Below are 20,598 nucleotides of genomic sequence, written 5' to 3'. Positions count from 1 at the left end.
TTCTACAAGTTCTAAAATAGAAGCAAAGAAGCTTCCCTTCATTTATGAATTGATATACTAACTATGATACTGGAATATTATTTATGATAAAAGATAATAAGTATGAAAGCTCATTGCTACACAAAATAAGACAGTTTGAAAAGGCTGTGCCTGGTACATATCTATATGACATTATGAAAAAGGTAAAACTATAGAAACAATGAAAACATCAATAATTTATAGATATTTTGTAAGGAGAGAATTGAAAATAGAAAATTACCATATATCTGTGCTGTATTAAACAAATTAATAATTTGATTATAATCACAATTTATAAATTGTGGATCTAGGTATTTAGATATGAAATAGGAGGTTAAAACAAGAAAATAAGACTGCTAGAATGATTCATGTGATAGTGTATTGATCTAACATATCCATATAGATAAATGTCTGGTTCAATATAGTGACTACAAGTAGTCACTATATATAATACATATATATTTATATTTATATATAATATATATAAATACACATATTTATAAAATATGCATATAGACATAGCCTGATAAACTTATTTTATGTATAGTTATACAGTTTATATAATTAGATAGTTTATATATAGTTTATGTCACCTAAATTTTACAGTCCAATGACAATGAGTATTAACGATCCTCAGGCCTTAAATGCTGATGTGATTTGTGGTAAAAGAATTGATTGCTCCTACGAATATGCCCTAAGAATCCCAATAACACCATAAAGAAAAAAGCTCTCTGCATTCCTATGTTCATCACAGAATTATTTATAATATTCTTGATACAAACCAAGTGCCTGAAAATAAATGAGCAGCTAAAGAAACAGTGGTACATCTATACAATGGAATACTATGCAGCTGTAGGAAAAATGTCATGAAAAATTTGCTTATACCTGGATGGATATGGATACTATTATGATGAGTGAAATGAGTCAGATTTAGATATAGAACAATATGTTAAATCATTACTGAGATATAAGAAAAACAAAGGACAGTATGGTATTAATATTCAAAGACAATAGAGATAAGGGCCAGAAGAACTAGTCAATAGTAGGAAGTTTGCTGCAAAGACCAGTGAATGCACTTAGAGTAGAGAAGGATTTATTATGACAATAATAGTGGAATTAATAATTCTGGACAAGAACTAAGTGCTGAAAGAGGATAAAGTGACATATACTGTCAAAGAGAAAGATGGGGAAGCTGGGTGGGTGGGAAACTGGGGACACTGATGGCAGGAAAAGTGCACTTGTGAAAAATGGTATATATTTTATTACTGAAACTCAATTATGAATAATTTAGTAAACATTTAGCTTAAATAAACAATTATATAACAAAAATTTGGTTTGAGGAAATGAGTACATGCAACCTTGTACAAGAAAACCAAAAATTAATCTATAGCATTTTATTGCTGCACAAAATAATAGCATGTTCTTTTTTAAGCTAGCAATCATGGAGTATGTGACATGGACAATAATCACTAAATCAAAGAATCCCATTGACCCAAACAGAAAATGTCTATGTAATGCCACAAATAAAATGCTACCAAATTATGACATGCAATATAAATTTATAAAAAACACATTATGTAAATAAAATTTAAGAAAGAATAAGTGACAAATTAATAGGGCAAAAAAGTTCAAATAATATAGGATAGACTTCTTATTCCCTAGGAGGGGAATAATATTTCCATTCCTGGAGTCTATGCATAGTTACTTCCTTCAAAACAGCATCCATCATATGGAAGGCAGTGATAAAGGGAAAACTAGAACTTGACAGCAGAGATATTTGAGAATTACCATTCATTGGATGATCAAAGCCAATATTCATGTTATTATATTGATAGCATAATACCCATACTTATAGTGTAATAAAAACCACACTGACTTCCACCAAAATAAAATTGTCTTGAAAACTTTCAGTGTCCTGAGAAGAGGAAAGAGAGAAAACTGTCACAAGAGATTCTGAGATAACATTAAAGCTAATATGGTGGTGATGGGTTTCAAAAATAAAAGAAAGTATATAAAAAATTTTAGTTAAAAGCAAAATCTAAGAAAATCTGGGAAAAGACTTGTTAATGTGTTTTGGTATGTTATTATACATAGTCAATATATAAGTGTTTTTGATAATTCCTACAAATGTTCTAAACTATTATAAGATATTAATAAGAAGGTCAATTGAGTAATGCACATGGAAAATTTCTCTACTATTTTTGTAACATTTTCTCAGATTTACAATCATTTTAAAGTTAAAAAGATGAGTTAGAACACAATGAAATATATGTCTGTTCTTTCTAGAGAAAAAAGTAGTAAAATAATGTTCAAAGTATGAAGCAAGAAATTGCTCCAATTAAGTAAAAACATTTTTAATCAAGTTTAGCTTCCTATTAATTTCATCCAATATTCATAGTGCGGAAAAATATTTTTCTTCTAACAATGTGTTTCTGTTAGATTGTGAGGAAGGTTCTATTTTGAATATCTCTACACTTCAGATTGGACACAAAGTCAAATGTCAAAAAAATCATTAATATTTTTAATTAAAAAAACAAAATATTCCAAGTAGTCTGCTTAAAATTTCCAAACTAGAGACTAAATTAATTCTGCAGACATCTTCATTTGAAACACATGCTGTTTTCAAACAAAATGCTGTTATATTAAAATATACGTGTATAGAATGAAGAAATATTCCTTTGGTAATTTCCCACTTTGATAGTTTTATTTCGACTAAGAAACTCTGAAACATGTATATTACCATGCTGTTTTCTGTGATAAATACATAATATATTGATAAATAGTGATTGTGATGTTATCCACAAAAATGTGACCCATCTCTCATGTTTGCATGAGTAGTACGTGGTGAATTTTAGAAATGCACTTGTTTCATTTCTAGAAAATAATGGTTATTAAATTATTTATAAAATGACTAGGAAAAGTGCAGTTTTTGAATTTTTTTTAAAATTCTCATGAATTAAAAGAGATACATGCAATATATTATAAAGCAAACCGATTTGCAAAATAATTTAATATATGTTAAATAATCCCTGGTTTATAGGTACAAAGATAAAGAATGAGCTGAAGGAAAGAAACATATTAAGAAAGAGTTGAAAAAGGATCTAGAGAAGGAGCTAGAGAAAGTAGGAAGTGAATTAGAGAGGACTTGGGAAGGGAGTAGATAAGAAAGGGGTTATAGAAGCTGCAACTTCAAATAGCCATTAGGAAATAGTCTATTTTTAACATAAAAACAGAATTTCTTCTTCAGCAAATCTATTTTTATTTCCAAGACTACATTTGTAGAAAGCTGGACAAGATTACAAAGGAAGGCTCCCCAAAGTTTGTTACTGTCACCTCAACTATACTCTAGGCAGAGACCAGAGGTAGAGCCAGGAATGGAAGTTTAAAGAGTAGAATAGCTTTTGTGATCAGGCACAAAACCAAACTTAGAGGTGATGACAAGATTGCTTGAAATTTAATGCCAATTGTCTTTAAGGCTATTATGCTCGCCACTTTATATTTCTTCCTGTTATTCATATGTTAGTCATATCAGAATAATATAACAATAAAACAAGGTTCAGAAAATTGGAAACACTCCGTCTCTCTCTCTCTCTCTCTCTCTCTCTCTCTCTCTCTCTCTCTCTCTCACACACACACACACACACACACACACACACACACACACACACACACGTTTGGTCTGTACCTGGATATAGTTAGCAATTACTACTGGTTCTGTGCTTGGATATCACTTCTAGTGGGGCTCAGAGAACCATATATTCAGTGTCAGAGATCCAACCCTTAGCTGCCTTCAGTGTCTTACCCTCTTCATTGAACTTAGACTCCAATTTAAGAAGCATTCTTAACATCATGGAGTGGCAGAGCAAATTTCTTCTAAAACTATCCACTCCCAAGAAAGATAAATTGCTCTCTATTTCAGAGTTAAGCATAAAGTCAGAAAACAAGTACATTACTATCTACTCAACTGAAATGCTAGAATTTTTTTATTCACAATACTTATTCCTCCTAAACAAAACAGCATTCGAAGATCTCTCTAGTTGCCAGTAAAGTAGATTTGCCTTGCAAGTGGCTGACCAAAATTCAATTCTAGGCATTCTATTTGATTTTCCAAGCACCATCAAAAATGATTCCTAAGTGCAACACCTGAGTGCTACCAAATGTGACCCAAATATAACTCACACAAATATTTTTAACAAATCTCTCTAGCAATTATTTAGATACTTTGTGCCATAATATTACAGATTTATTTTTGAGCACTGATTGTTTTCAGAAAAAATTATCTAGAGAATAAAAGTTTTCAATACCCTGGGGTTATTTATATTTTGGTTTTGGGGCCACACTTGGTGATGTTCAGGGGTTACTCCTGGCTATGCCTCAGCAATCACTCCTGGCTTGGGGGACCATATGGGATGCTGGGGGATTGAACTGCGGTCCGTCCTAGGCTAGCACCAGCAAGGCAGGCACCTTACCATTCGTGCCACCGCTCAGGCCCCAATAAATATGTTTTAAAGATCCATTCTAGGGAGAGCCGGGCCTGAGGCGGAATCCGGACTGTGGTGCTCAGAATGCAGGCTTCTTTCTTTTTCTTTCTTTCTTTCTTTCTTTCTTTCTTTCTTTCTTTCTTTCTTTCTTTCTTTCTTTCTTTCTTTCTTTCTTTCTTTCTTTCTTTCTTTCTTTCTTTCTTTCTTTCTTTCTTTCTTTCTTTCTTTCTTTCTTTCTTTCTTTCTTTCTTTCTTTCTTTCTTTCTTTCTCTTTCTTTCTTTCTCTTTCTTTCTTTCTCTTTCTTTCTTTCTTTCTTTCTTTCTTTCTTTCTTTCTTTCTTTCTTTCTTTCTTTCTTTCTTTCTTTCTTTCTTTCTTTCTTTCTTCTTTCTTTCTTTTTTCCTCTCTCTCTCTCTCTCTCTCTATTTTACACACACACACACATTTGAAGGAAGTATACATAGCTTAACAGATAAACAGCAGCTTAGAAACTTTATATAGACTCAAAACCAGCCTTAAAAGATAAACCAAAAGGTCTACTTTAAAACAAGGCAGTCCTAAAAACGCATGAAACTTCCACACGAAGATTGCTCTAAATTCCATGACAATTATCTCTCTCAACGTTAATGGGCCAAATGCACCAGTTAAGAGATACAGAATGGCAAAATGGATCAAAAAGCTGAATTCAACGTTCTGCTGCCTACAAGAAACAAATCTGAATAGTCAGAACAAACAGACTCAAAATCAAAGTTGCAAGCACACATCAGGAAGGAAGAAGGGACCTACATAAATAAATGACACAGCTTATAAACTTAGAAAATAATAAACAAAATTTTGAACCCAAAATCAATAGGCAGAAGGAAAATACAGAGCTTAGAGCAGAAATTAATGAAGTGGAAACCCAAAAAACAATCAGAAAGATCAACGAAAGCAAAAGTTGGTTCTTTGAAAAAATAGACAAGATTCATAAACCACTAGCAAAATTCACAACAAAAGGGAGAGAAACTTAATAAACCAGATTAGAAAAGGGGGAGGCCACTATAGATAATACAGTGATCCAAAGGATAATCAGACACTATTTGAGGAACTATGCCACGAAACATGAGATTCTGGAGGAAACAGGGGAAAAAAAGACATTATTGTAATAATGCCCAGAGACATAGAGATGAGGACCAAAGGACTGGCTCACTATATGAATGCAGTTAGAGGAATGACTACACTAAGAACTACCATGACAATGTTGATGAGTGAGAGAAGTAGAATGCCTGTCTCAAATATAAGCAGAGGGTGGGGAAGAGGGTATAGGGGGGCACTTGTAGTGAGAGTTTGCACTGGTGAAGGGGGTATTCTTTCTTTGACCAAGGCCCAACTACAAGCATGTTTGTAATCATGGTGCTTAAATTAAAAGAAAAGTACTATATTTTTTTAAAAATCCATTCTAATAAAATTTAAAAAATGAAAAATATAAAATATTGTTCATATTTTAATCAAGCTGAGAACTATCAGTAAAATATTATTTGTTGTGTCTAAATAAATATAACTTATTTTAACTTAAAATAATGTTTGGATTTAATTTTATTAAATTTGATATTTTACTTATTAATTAATTAAATTTTTATTGAAATATGTTCTTATGTAACTGATAAATGCTTTCAACTATTTCATGTAGATCCTACATGAACATTGATCTTTCCTTGCTTATTGTTTCAAGGAAATTCATAATTATTATAAATTAGGCAAATGAACTATAAAACTATGATTCTGACAGTGTCATCCCTTAGAAGAAACAATGACTCAATAAATCGTCACATTTCAAAGATCAATGTTAAAATTTTTTACTAGAAATAAAAGAAATCAAGAATAAAAGCAGAAAGAAATTCTCTACTTGCTCAAGATTCAAATTTTAATAAATACATTTTCAATAAAGTATATAAAACACATTCATTAAGATCTTCCATGAATTGCCTATTAAGAAAAAAAATCAAATAAATTAAACTATCTAATAATAGCAGAAGTTTCTAAGCAAAGTTATTTCTCAAACTTTTAATTACATTTCTGATTTGTTTTATTTTCTAAAGCCCCTGGGATTTGATGCCTAGGAGTCATTCAAGAACTATTTCTCGATTTAAACTAAAAATTAATTTACTTTCTTCCAGCATCTCTTCTACATTTTTCTAGTTATTAGTATTTTTGGAAATGTTCTTGAGAATTCTTCAGTCTTTCTTTCCCTTCCCTTGCCTCCCCTCCTTCCAATACACGTTCCCTCCCATTTCCTTCCCTTCCCTTTCATTTTCCTTCCTTTTTTATTAAAAAAAAAAAAATTTTACCTATGGGCCTAGAAATGATACACTTGAAGTCCTGTAGTAATCGAAGTAGATTACCATAGAAACCAAGCCAAAACTGTTTTCTTTTTATCCCCTGAAGAGATACAACAGAAAATTCAAATTTATTTAAGAGGATAAATAATATTCAATATTCAATTCCATTTTATAAGATAATAATTGCTTCTAACTGTATTCGTTTTTAACTATAATGTTAACTTAGAGATTGGATTTTGTCTCCTAAATTCCCCAATTGCTATATTGGTAAGAAATTAGTTTTTATGCTTAATTATCATTTAGCATGGTGATAATGATTAATTTATTAACATCATTTATTATTAATCATTTGATAATCTATAAATGCTTGACATGTAAAAAATCCATATGTTGAGCCAAAAGTATTTACTATTTTCCTAAAGTAAATCAATAAATGACATTTAAAATTACTATTATATATGGGTCACAAGATACATATATATGTGGTATGGGAATAGGAAAATATTTAAATAAAATATTATAGTCAGTTTCGTATTAAAAAATCACAAACAACAGTTTCTATAATTGAGTTCCCTCCTAAATTTTTCTTGCTCTAATTTCTGTTCTTAAAAATGAGCACATCCCTTTTGCATCATTTGAAAATATTTGTGCAGAGAAATCAATACTTCAAAGTTTCCAAGAGCATCTGCTTAAAAGGCTTTGTAAGGTAGAATTATATGGGACCGGAGAGATGCACGCATTTGCCTTGTATGCAGAAAACGGTGGTTTGAATCCCGACATCCCATATGGTCCCCCGAGCCTGCAGGAGTGATTTCTTGAGTGTAGAGCCAGGAGTAACCCCTGAGTGCTGTTTGTTTGACCCAAAAACCAAAAAATAAACAAAAAAAGAATTATCTATCAGCTTCCAAGTTTTTAGACTGAGACAAGTATTAATAATGGCAGCGAAGGAGATTTGTAAACAAATGGAAAAAAGAGGCTACTCTCAAAATGTCCCACAATATTTTGACTCTGTTGAGAACCTAATTAATCAGTGGCCAAACAACTATCAATAGAGTCTATATAGGGGCAGGAGCGATAGCACAGTGAGGAGTAGGGCGTTTGCATCACACCTGGCCTACCCAAGTTAAATCCTAGGCATCATGTATGGTCCCCCGAATCTGCCAGGAATGATTTCTGAGGGTAGAGCTAGGAATAATCCCTGAGTGTTGCTGATGTGGCCCCCAAACTAACAAACAAAAAAATCCGACAAAATTAGTAGCAATATCTATAAAGAACAGTAGTCTTTCACTGTGCACATTATATATTCAGAACATTTAATTTCTTATAATTTGCGTATATAATTTGTACATGCCATATGTTTGTGGCAGGGGTTACTTTTTAAAGAAAACATAAAAGGACAGATTTTTTTTATTGAATTAGAATAGCTGTGGAAGTCAAAGAAACACTGAAGAACAAGCATGTGTTATCTCATAGTAAGGGTGTAATAAATAACTGAGTATGAGCTATGAAATCCGATTCCTGCTTTGCAAACTTAGTGTCTTGCAGTATAGTATTCACCACTTTCTGGAATATTTATTTGGATGACTTAACTAGCCTCCTATGTATAAAAATGTGAAGGTTAATTTTAGTTAAGTCAAGTGTTGTTGGGAGAATGAGACAATGTGGTGACAGTCTAGGTACTATAAATTATACAATTTTTATAATAATGCTGAAATAAATTATAGTAACAAGAACATGCTATTATTTTACATGATAGCAGTATTTAAAGTATTTTCAAAATTTAAGTCTGAAAATGCATGAAGTTTTAACTAAAACAAGAGAATAAGAAGACATGAGGAATGCCAAAAATGAGTACAATAAAAAACATTCCAAATTATAATGTTTGCAAATAAAAAATAACCCTTTACACAGGTAACAGGTGTCTATATGTCAATGGATATGTACCTAGTTAATAATTGCTGCTCAAAAATTTTATCATCTAACTATAACCTAAAAGAAGACAATAGCTCAAAATCTAGAAAATAAAACTTGAAAGAACAAACCCATTTTTATTTTTATATTTTTGTTTTTTCTTTGGATTATACAAGGTTATGTTTAGAAATTACTCCAAGTCTGCATTCAGGAATCACTTCTAACATAATTTCAGTATTACATATGTTGTTGGGGATTGAATCAGGGTCAGCTATGTGCAGGAAAGTAACCTATATGCTGTACTAAAGCTCCAGACAATAATCAACCCACTTATTATCAGAATATTTTTCTAAAAGAAAGAGTTATACCATTTTCCTATTCATAAGCATTTTGTCCCATTAATGATTTGTTAAAAATGAAACCATAATAGTAAATAATATAGGAAAAACACAAGTGTTTTAATATCTATATGCCTATCATGGAAATAAATTGGTAGAGGGGTTTGAGAACATTGGTGGTTGGGTGCCATAACTTTGGACATCAGTATCATACACATAACATCATTGAAACTATATTACCTACACTACAATAGAAAGTATAAAGTACTGCTTTTTAAGGAAAAACAAAATACAAAAACTAATTAAAATATTTTATATCAAAACTATTCTAAATCTTACTGAGTCAATTATATAATCATATCTAGTCTTGTTAGTAACTTGGAAAAAACTTCCTCTTCCAAGAGTCAGGAAAATTTCTAGGCCTGGAGGTAAAATTCACATATTTTTGCCTTATAGTTCCCCCTTAAACTTAGAGATATTCTTAGATTAGATCAAATATTTTTATTTGTCTGTGCCAACACAGGAAAATACATGAAGATATATTCTCCCAGATTCCTGGAGTGGCAACATATGTTGACATAAAAAGAATTAAACTCAGTTTCTGCTTATAAAACAAGAAGACTCTTCTCTACTATCATTATGCTGTTTAATAACCCAATTTAATGTTAACATACTTCAAAAAGCAGAGAGAAAAATCAGAAAAAAAGATAACAAATCAGCCTCAGATTCAGGAAAAGCTAAGGAAGTTTAAAGGGTAAAATAAGCCATGCAAAAAGAAGAGTCAAAAGCTCAACAATGATAGCAGGAGGGACATGACAATGATGTTTTTGGATAATACCAGGTGATGAGTGGGGGCTACTCTTGGTGAGGTGGATATTTATGTAGTGCTGCTGAGATTAAACCTTGGCCTCCTGCATGCAAAGCATATGCTTGACCACCAATAACTATCTCTCCGGCTCTGACATAATTTTTCTCAGCATAATAAATAAATAAGCAAATTAATCAAAACAACTTTCTATTAACACAAAAACAACATTCAAAATATTAACCAAGAATGGGGAGGATATTTCATAAGGACATCAAAATAAGATAGACTATTTTACTGCCACATATTAATTGGAAAATTTCTATGAAATGTGTGTGAATGTCTTCAGCCTAAGCTACTCAAAGACCAGTTCTATAAAGGCCAATGTAATAGTGCCCTTTCTGCAGAAAATTCCTTGTAGGTTTTATTAGAGGCATCAATAACTTGTAATATATCCATTTTTGTAGTTTATAGTTCATAAAATAGCATGAGGGAAGCAAATTTTTAGAGTAAGGCAAATGCAACAGTTAAGTGCTATCAGAATGCTGCATTAAAATATTTTCCATGACAAGAACTTCACAAAAAATATATAGAATATTAGGTAACATTGTAAGATAAAGATTTTTTAACTTGGTTTTATTTTCTGAAAGGAATTCAAACTATAAGCCAAATTAATAAAAAATCAATGAGAAAAAATATGAATAAACAGACCTGTATTATATGTAAGTTTATAAGGTTTAGACCTTTTATTAATGACAGAGGGGATGACAGTGTAAAGATTTATAAAAATAAGCAGAAGGGTGAAATCCAGGGTTCAGACCACACTCAAGGAAGATTTATTAGGACAATCTAGGTAAGGGGGGAATTTTGTTTGTTTGTTTTGGGACCACATCTGGTAATTCTCAAGGCTTACTCCTGGATCTAAATTCAGTGATCATTCCTGGCAAGTTTGAGGGGACTAGACTATATTAGATACCAGAAATCAACCTGAATCATCCAGATCTATTATTGGAGCAATTGGTTCAATTTTTTCTATAAATCTTATTCTTTTTTTTAATGGTGCAAGGGAACTTTTTTTTAAATATCTTTATTTAAATACCTTGATTACAAATAAGATTGTAGTTGGGTTTCAGTCATGTAAAGAACACTCCCCTTCACCAGTGCAACATGCCCATCACCAATGTCCAAATCTCCCTCCTCCCCACCCCACCCCTGTTTGTACTCTAGACAGGCTTTCTACTTCTTTCCTTTATTCACATGGTTATGATAGTTCTCAATGTAGTTATTTATCTAACTGCACTCATCACTCTTTATGGTGAGCTTCATGTCGTGAGCAGGACCTTCTAGCCCTCCTCTCCTTTGTTTCTGAGAATTATTGAAAAAATGTTTTTTTTTCTTAAAACCTATAGATGAGTGAGACTATTATGTGTGTCTCTCTCTGGCTTATTTCACTCAGCATAATAGATTCCATGTACACCCATGTATAGGAAAATTTCATGACTTTATTTCTTCTGATGGCTGCATAATATTCCATGGTGTATATGTAGCACAGTTTCTTTAGCCATTCATCTGTTGAAGGGCATCTTGGTTGTTTCCAGAATCTAGCTATTGTAAATAGCACTGCAATATATATATATATAGGTGTGAGGAAGGGATTTTTGCATTGTATTTTTGTGTTCCTAGGGTATATCCCTAGGGGTGGTGTAACTGGTTCATATGGGAGATCTTATTCTTGTTCTGTCACCAAATATATTTCAGTGCTATATTTTATTTTGTTCATCTTCTTTGGGCCATGTCATATTCTTTCCTATGATTGCTATTAATCCAGATCACATCAGGTGATGTTTTCCATCTAGGTATCTTTTCATCTTTTATTCCACACTGGCAACTCTTTTTCACAATTCACATCACCAACAGTAATGATGGATTGATTCTGTTCCTCTTTCAAAGCTACCCATGGCACAGATTTTCTGATTGGTTTTTTTTTTTTTATTCAGATGTTTGATTTTGTGCAGTCATTGCAAAAGGGAGAGCTAATATGACACTTCATCAGAGAAAATTCTAGTGAGGCACTTTCATTGACTTACAAGGAATCTTTCCAATCTGGTATGTAATGGGCCTCTCTTAATAATTACAAAAATTGGAGAAAGTCATTTAATGCTTAGATCTTTGCTCTCCCAACACCCAAGAATTTATGTTATCATATTACAAAGTAAATTATGTGGGTGAACTCTTTTCAACTCTAAAGAAAAGTAATATATCTTATTGAAAGAGGCATCATTTTAATTTTTAAACCAATTGGTTATGGGTATATTATAATTGGTTACAAATGGTTTATGATTAGTTTTTAAGAATGAATTGCTTGTTGATTATCCCCTAAAATAAATCAACAGTTGCACTTAGTACTACAGAATTTAGATACTTCCATTCAATAATTTCTGTGAATCTCATCTAGATATTTTAAACTACAGTGAGCTTCCAGGCCCTGTGCTAAACACTGCTTAGCATTGAAGTAGAGTGTAGCATTAATTTTTTTGAAAAAGATTAAAATCTTCTCTGAAACCTATTTTTCATAGATCTCATAATCAGTTAATTGCCAGTTTCCATGAAAATATTAAATAAAACTCTATGCTCAAGACTTGGTCACTTTGAGGGACTGAATATTGAATTTAAAATTCTTTAAAATATGAGAGAAAAAGATGTGTGGGATAGTAAGAAAGAGAAATAAAGAACATGTGTATATGTATAGAGGACATAAAAATACATTGAAACATTCTCATATTTACTAATTCTCTGAACAAACACTAAATTCACTGTATATTTTATAGTCATAGTTATATTATTTTGATAGTAAAAGGTACAAATCAATGCCATTCATGAATATGACTGCAGGATGTCGAATAAATGCAGAAAAGAAGATCCAGAAGAGTGTCTGTTATGCTGTCTCTATACATCATAGGCTCAGCACTTTACAACCAATACTGAAAGACAAGGTACGTGTATTGGCATCTGAGGGTGAGCCAAACATTCAGTCTACTCAGTTTCTTTTCTTTTTCTTTTATTATTACTTTCTTTATTTAAATTTTGGGGGCTACCTAAAGGGATACTCAACTCAAGATTTATTTCAGGCTCTAAATTTTAGAATTATTCCTGGCAGTGTTCAGAGATGTGGGGGATTGAAGCCAGGTCAGCAGTGTGCAACAAGAGTTCCTTTCCCACTACGCTATTGTCCCAACCCCTTGACTTTGATTCCATATGCATTTTCTTTACCTATCGTATTTTTTTTCTTTTATAAGTTGAATCACCATGAATTGCAAAGTTACAAAATGTGTGTGATTAAGTTTCAGGCATACAGTGTTCAAACATCAAACCTGTCACCAGTGTTTATTATCCTCCACCAATTTTCCAAGTTTCTCTTCTGACCCCAATATGCCTCTGTGGTTGGTCCATTTTATTTTACTTCCACCATTATCTTAGTGTTCCCTTCTCTAACTTTATCCATCACCACCTCTTCCCAGTGGCAAGCTTCCTATTGAAGAACACTTCTCCTACTCTTCATTTCTATTGCCTGTGGTCATTTAATATATAGGAAATTTCTTTATTTTCCCTTTATTTAAACATCTTGATTACATATATAATTGTGATTAGGTTTCAGTCATGTAAAGAACACCCTCTTCACCAGTGCAACATTTTCACCACCAATGTCCCAAATCTCCCTCCTTCCCACCCCACCCCCACCTGTACTCCAGACAGGCTTTCCAGTTCCCTCATTCATTGACATGATTATGGTAGTTCTATGTGTAGTTATTTCTATAGCTGCACTCACCACTCTTTGTGGTGAGCTTCATGAAGTGAGCTGGAAGTTCCAGCCCTCCTCTCATTATCTCTGAGGATTGTTGCAAAAATGACTTTTATTTTTCTTAAAACCCATAGATGAGTGAGACTATTCTGCATCTCTCTCTCTCCCTCTGACTTATTTCACTCAGCATGATAGATTCCATGTACATCCATGTATAGGAAAATTTCATGACTTCATCTCTCCTGATGGCTGCATAATATTCCATTGTGTATATTTACCAAAGTTTCTTTAGCCATTCGACTGTTGAAGGGCATCTTGGTTGTTTCCAGAGCCTGGCTATTGTGAATAATGCTGCAATAAATATAGGTGTTAGGAAGGGGTTTTTGTATTGTATTCTTGTGTTCTTAGGGTATATCTCTAGGAGTGGAATAGCTGGGTAGAATGGGAGCTCATTCTCAGATTTTGGAGGAATCTCCATATCGCTTTCCATAGAGGTTGGACTAGACAGCATTTCCACTAGCAGTGGATAAGAGTTCTTTTTCTCCAATCCCCACCAGCACTGATTATTCTCATTCTTTGTGATGTAAGCCAACTCTTTGGTGTGAGATGGTATCTCATCGTTGTTTTGATTTGCATCTCCCTGATGATTAGTGATGAGGATCATTTTTTCATGTGCCTTTTGGCCATTTGTATTTTTTTTATCAAAGCATCTGTTTATTCTTCTCCCCATTTTTTGATGGGATTAGATGTTTTTTCTTGTAAAGTTCTGTCAGTGCCCTGTATATTTTGGAGAATAGCCCCTTATCTGATGGGTGTTGGGTAATAGTTTCTCCCACTCAGTGGGTGGCTCTTGCATCCTGGGCACTATTTCTTTTGAGGTGCAGAAGCTTCTCAGCCTTCTCAGCCATCTGTTGATCTCTGCTTCCACTTGTTTGGAAAGTGCAGTTTCCTCCTTGAAGATGCCTTTAGTCTCAATGTCATGGAGTGTTTTACCGACGTGTTGTTCTATATACCTTATGGTATCAGGTCTATTATCAAGGTCTTTAATCCATTTGGATTTTACCTTTGTACATGATGTTAACTGGGGGTCTATGTTCGCTTTTTTGCAAGTGGCTAACCAGTTCTGCCAGCACCACTTGTTGAAGAGGTTTTCCCTGCTCCACTTAGGATTTCTTGCTCCTTTGTCAAAAATTAGGTGATTGTATGTCTGAGGAACATTGTCTGAGAACTCAAGCCTATTCCACTGATCTGAGGGTCTGTCTTTATTCCAATACCATGCTGTTTTGATAACTATTGCTTTGTAGTACAGTTTAAAGTTGGAAAAAGTAATGCCTCCCATGTTCCTTTTCCCTAGGAATGCTTTAGCTATTTGAGGGTGTTTATTGTTCCAGATGAACTTTATAAGTGTTTGATCCACTTCTTTAAAGAATGTCATGGGTATTTTAAGGAAAGTGCATTAAATCTGTATAATGCTTTGGAGAGTATTGCCATTTTAATTATGTTAATCCTGCCAATCCATGAGCAGGGTATGTGTTTCCATTTCCGTGTATCCACTCTTATTTCTTGGAGCAGGGCTTTATAGTTTTCTTTGTATAGGTCCTTCACGTCTTTGATCAAGTTGACTCTAAGATATTTGAGTTTGTGTGGCACTAATGTGAATGGGATTGGCTTCTTGACTTCCTTCTCTTCCCTATCATTATTGGTGTATAAAAAGGCCATTGATTTCTGTGTATTGATTTTGTAGCCTGCCACCTTGCAGGTGTCTATTGAGTCTATTGTTTCTAGAAGCTTTTTGGTAGAGTCCTTAGGGTTTTCTAAGTAGAGTATCATGTCATTTGCAAACAGTGAGAACTTCACTTCTTCCTTTCCTATATGGATTCCCTTGATATCTTTTTCTTGCCTGATCACTATAGCAAGCACTTTCAGTATTATGTTGAAGAGGAGTGGTGAGAGCTGACAGCCTTGTCTTGCACCAGAATTTAGAGGAAAGGCTTTTAGTTTTTCTCCATTGAGGATAATATTTGCCATTGGCTTGTGGTAGATGGCTTCAACTAGATTGAGAAAGGTTCCTTTCATTCCCATCTTGCTGAGAGTTTTCATCAAGAATGGGTGTTGGACTTTATTAAATGCTTTCTCTGTGTCTATTGATATGATCATGTGATTTTTATTATTCTTCTTGTTGAAATTGTGTATGATGTTCATAGATTTACGGATGTTAAACCATCCTTGCATTCCTGGGATGAAACCTACTTGGTCCTAGTGTATAAATTTCTTGATGATGCATTGGATCCTATTTGACAGGATTTTGTTGAAGATCTTTGCATCAGCATTCATAAGGGATATTGGTCTGTAATTTTCTTTTTTGGCAGCATCTCTGTCTGGTTTTGGTATCAAGGTAATGTCGTCTTCATAAAAGCTGTTTGGGAGTGTTCCCGTTTTTTCAATTTCATGGAAGACCCTGGCTAAGATTGGTAGTAGCTCTTCTTGAAAGATTTGAAAAAATTCATTAGGAAATCCATCTGGGCCTGTGCTTTTCTTTTTGGGCAGATGTTTGATTACAGTTTCAATTTCCTCCATAGTGATGAGGGTGTTTAGATATGCTACATCCTCCTTACTTAAATGTGGAAGGTTATAAGTGTCCAGGAATTTATCCATTTCTTCTAGGTTCTCATGTTTAGTAGCATAAAGTTTCTCAAAGTAGTCTCTGATTACCCTTTGAATCTCTGCAATTTCTATCGTGATCTCCCCCTTTTCATTTCTAATACGGGTTATCAGATTTCTCTCTCTCTTTCTTTGTGAGTTTTGCCAATGGTCTATCAATCTTGTTTATTTTTTCAAAGAACCAACTTCTGCTTTTGTTGATCTTTTGGATTGTTTTTTTGGGTTTCCATTCATTGAGTTCTGCTTTCAGCTTTGTTATTTCCTTCTGTCTTTCTATTTTTGGTTCCTTTTGTTGGTCATTTTCTAATTTTTTGAGCTGTGTCATTAAGTTTTCAGGTATGCCCCTTCTTCCTTCCTGATGTGTGCTTGTAGAGCTATAAATTTTCCTCTCAGGACCGCTTTTGCTGTGTCCCATAGATTCTGGCAGATTGTATCTTCATTATCATTTGTTTCCTGGAAAGTTTGATTTCTTTTTTGATTTCATCTCGGACCCACTGGTTGTTCAGTAGCAGGGTGTTTAATTTCCAGTTGTTAAAGTTTTTCTTCTGTGTGGCTTTGTACTTCACATCTAATTTCAGAGCCTTGTGGTCAGCAAAGGTAGCCTGCAAGATTTCTGTCCTCTTGATTTTATGGAGGTATGTTTTATGTGTCAGCATGTAGTCTATCCTGGAGAATGACCCATGTACATTGGAGAAGAATATGTATTCAGGTTTTTTGGGATGGAGTGTCCTATATATATACTAGTCCTCTTTCTGCCTTTACTCTTTTCAGGGCTAGTATGTTTTTGTTGGTTTTCAGTCTGGTTGACCTATCAAGTGTTGATAGGGCCGTGTTGAGGTCTCCCAAAATTATTGTGTTAGTATTGATTTCTTCCTTCAGATTTGTCAGTAACTGTATTAGATAATTTGCTGGTCTCTCATTGGGTGCATATATGTTTAATAGTCTGATTTTTTCCTGTTGCACATATTCCTTGATTAGTACATAGTGTTCATCTTTGTCCCTTACCACTTTTCTGAGTATAAAGTTGGTGTCATCCGATAGTAATATGGCCACCCCAGCTTTTTTGAGGGTGTTGTTTGCTTGGCTGATTTTTTCCAGCCTTTGATTTTGAGTCTATGTTTGTTATGACTATTCAGATGTGTTTCTTGTAGGCAGCAGAAGGTTGGATTCATCGTTTTGACCCATTTTGCCACTCTGTGTCTTTTAATTGGTGAATTTAGTCCATTGACATTGAGGGAGATGATTGTCATAGGATTTAATGTCATCTTTGTAGATAAGTTTGCTGTGTTTGTTGATCTCTCTTGTCTTAGAGTAGACCTGTCAGTTTTTCCTTTAAGGCTGGTTTTTCATCTGTTAAGTTTCTAAGCTGTTGTTTATCCATGAAGCTATGTATTCTTCCTTCAAACCCGAACGTGAGACAGGCTGGGTGCAGTATTCTCGGTGAGGCATTCATTTCATTCAGTCTTGTCACAATATCCCACCACTGTCTTCTAGTTTTGAGAGTTTCTTGTGACATTTCTGCTGTAAGTCTTAGGGATGCTCCTTTGAATATAATTTCTCTTTTTGATGTTGCTGCTTTCAGTATTCTATCTCTTCTTGTGGGATTTGTCATTGTAACAAGAATGTGTCTTAGGGTGTTTTTCTTTGTGTCTCTTTTAGCTGGTACTCTTCAGGCATGCAGGATTTGATTGTATGTAGTCTTTAACTCTGGGAGTATCTCTTTGATGACGTCTTTGACAGTTTATTCTTCCTGGAGATCTCCTATCTTGGTTTCTGGGACTCCAATGATTCTTACGTTATTTCTGTTGAGTTTGTCAAAGACTTCTATTTTTATTGTTTGCATTCCTTGAATAATTTTTCCATTGCCTGTTCATTTGTCTTAAGGTTTTTTTCCAATTTCTTCTGCTGTGTTGAGTTTTTCTGCATCACATCTTCCAGTACTCCGAGTCTCTCCTTAGCTGTTGTTATCCTGCTAGCGAGGCCATCCATTGAGTTTTCAGTTGAGCTACCATGTTTTTCATATCTGTTATTTCAGTTTGGAGTTTCTGATTTCTGTCTTTGTGTTCTGTTCAGATCGATCTATGCTTTCTTGAGTTCTACAAACATCTTCCATATTGCTATTTTAAGTTCCTTATCTGAGAGTTTAATCAGGTGGTTGGAATTTATTAGGTCATCCAAGCTTTCTTCTTTATTCTCTGTCCATGGTGTTTGCCTGTGAGGTTTCCCCATTGTTATTTTTGTAGTGTGGTTTTTACTGCGTGTTGTGGTGGGGTTCATTGGTTAGAAAGAGTGTGTGGCCACAAAGTGAAGTGGCCACGCTCTTCTGTGGCCTCTAGATGACAGTTTTTTGGGGGTGCACTCCCTTGGCCTCTGAGGAGACCTTCAGGTATTCAGAAACACAGACAGGCACAGGAGAGGTTTCCATTGAAATCCTCTGAGTGATCAAAGGCACAGCAGGTCCGCAGGCCAGAGAGCTCAGCTTATTGGATGGCGACCCCCACAGCCAGAGTTTACTCATTGGGCAGCTTCAAAATGCAGTTCTTTGGGGGTGCACTTTCTATGCCTCTGAGGAGACCTTCAGGTATTCAGAAACACAGACAAGCACAGGAGAAGTTTCTCTTGAAGTCCTCTGAGTGATCAAAGTCACAGCAGGGCAGAGCCTTTGCAGACCAGAGAGCTCATCTTATTGGATGGCGACCCCACAGCCAGAGTTTACTCACTGGGCAGCTTCAATATGCAGTTCTTTGGGGGTGCGTTCCCTAGGCCTCTGAGGAGACCTTCAGGTATTCAGAAACACAGACAGGCACAGGAGAAGTTTCCCTTGAAGTCCTCAGAGTGATCAAAGGCACAGCAGCAGATATTTCTTTAGATCCCACATATGAAAGATAATATATCTTACAGCCATGAATGCAGAGTCATGAATACAATGGAGTAATCTTCACCAGACATCTGGTTGTTAGATAACAACCAGTTTACATACTGAAGTGTATGCACCATCTATCCTGCCATGAGATCTATTATTTATAGCCTGAAGTTTCAACACATCTGGGATATTTGGCACTTATCAAAATAAAAATGATTTAGCTTTCTATTGCCTTCTTTTAAAAATATTATCTTTAGGCAATGTGATTTACACTTTGATAATGGTATGATTTTCATGCAAAAATATATCAACATGCCCTCCAACATAGTGTCAATTTACTGCCATGACGTCAGAGCTCCCCCCCCAATATGCCTCATTACTCTTGTAGTGCCATGTTCATATTAAAGACTACTTTTTGTTTCCATTGCCTTTGAGTATTTGTTGTTTCCTTTCTGTTACTTTTTATTTCACATATAAGGGCTATAATTCTTTTTCTGTTCCTCTCCTACAGCATAATCCTATCCTAATCCATCTATATTGCATCAAATTGAATGATTTTGTCCTTTTTTATAGCTGAGTACTATTTTATTGGATGCATGTACCAGATTCTTTATCTGGTCATCTGCCCTTAGCCACTTAAACTATTTCCAGAGTTGGACTGTTATGAATAGTTCTGCAATAAACATAGAAGTGAAAATATCTTTTCTGAAGATAATGGTCCCTCAGAGCAAATGCTAAGAAGTGGAACTGCTCAATCCCATAAGAAATAAATTCCTAGATGATTGAGGAGGGTTCCTATAATCTTCTAAAAGACTGAACCCATTTACATTCTTATCTTCTAGTTTGTCCATGTTGTAGTTATTCACATGATTTCATTGTTGCTTACAGATGCCACAGTATTACATTGTGTATCTATACCACATTTTTAAGATCCGTGTATCTACTGTTACACACCTGCATTGAATGCATATCTCAGCTATTATATGAAGTACTGCAATAAATAATGGTTTTGTTTTGTTTTATTTAGAAGGATTTTATTTATTTATTTATTTTTGTGTAGGGGCCACACCTGGCAACACTCAATGCTTATTCCTAGCTCTGCACTCAGAAATCAGTCCTGGCAGAGTCTGGGGACCGTATGGGATACTAGAAAATTAATACAGATTTAACGGTCCGTCCCAGGTTGGCCACATGCAAAGCAAATGCCCTACCTCTGTGCTATTGCTCTGGCCCCCTACGTGTCCTTTTTGTATTCCAAGATCAAGGAGTGATTAATTAAGATCCTGCACAAGCTTCTATTTTTCATCATGGTCACATGATCTCCTTGTACTATTATTATAAATTGCTTAGTTAAAATTATGAATATAATCTAGTCTCATAATTACTGGATAAAAATGTGTGTTTG

The sequence above is a fragment of the Suncus etruscus genome, chromosome 18 (assembly GCF_024139225.1).
Source record: "Suncus etruscus isolate mSunEtr1 chromosome 18, mSunEtr1.pri.cur, whole genome shotgun sequence".
NCBI lineage: Eukaryota > Metazoa > Chordata > Mammalia > Eulipotyphla > Soricidae > Suncus > Suncus etruscus.
Note: the sequence above shows the minus strand (reverse complement) of the source record.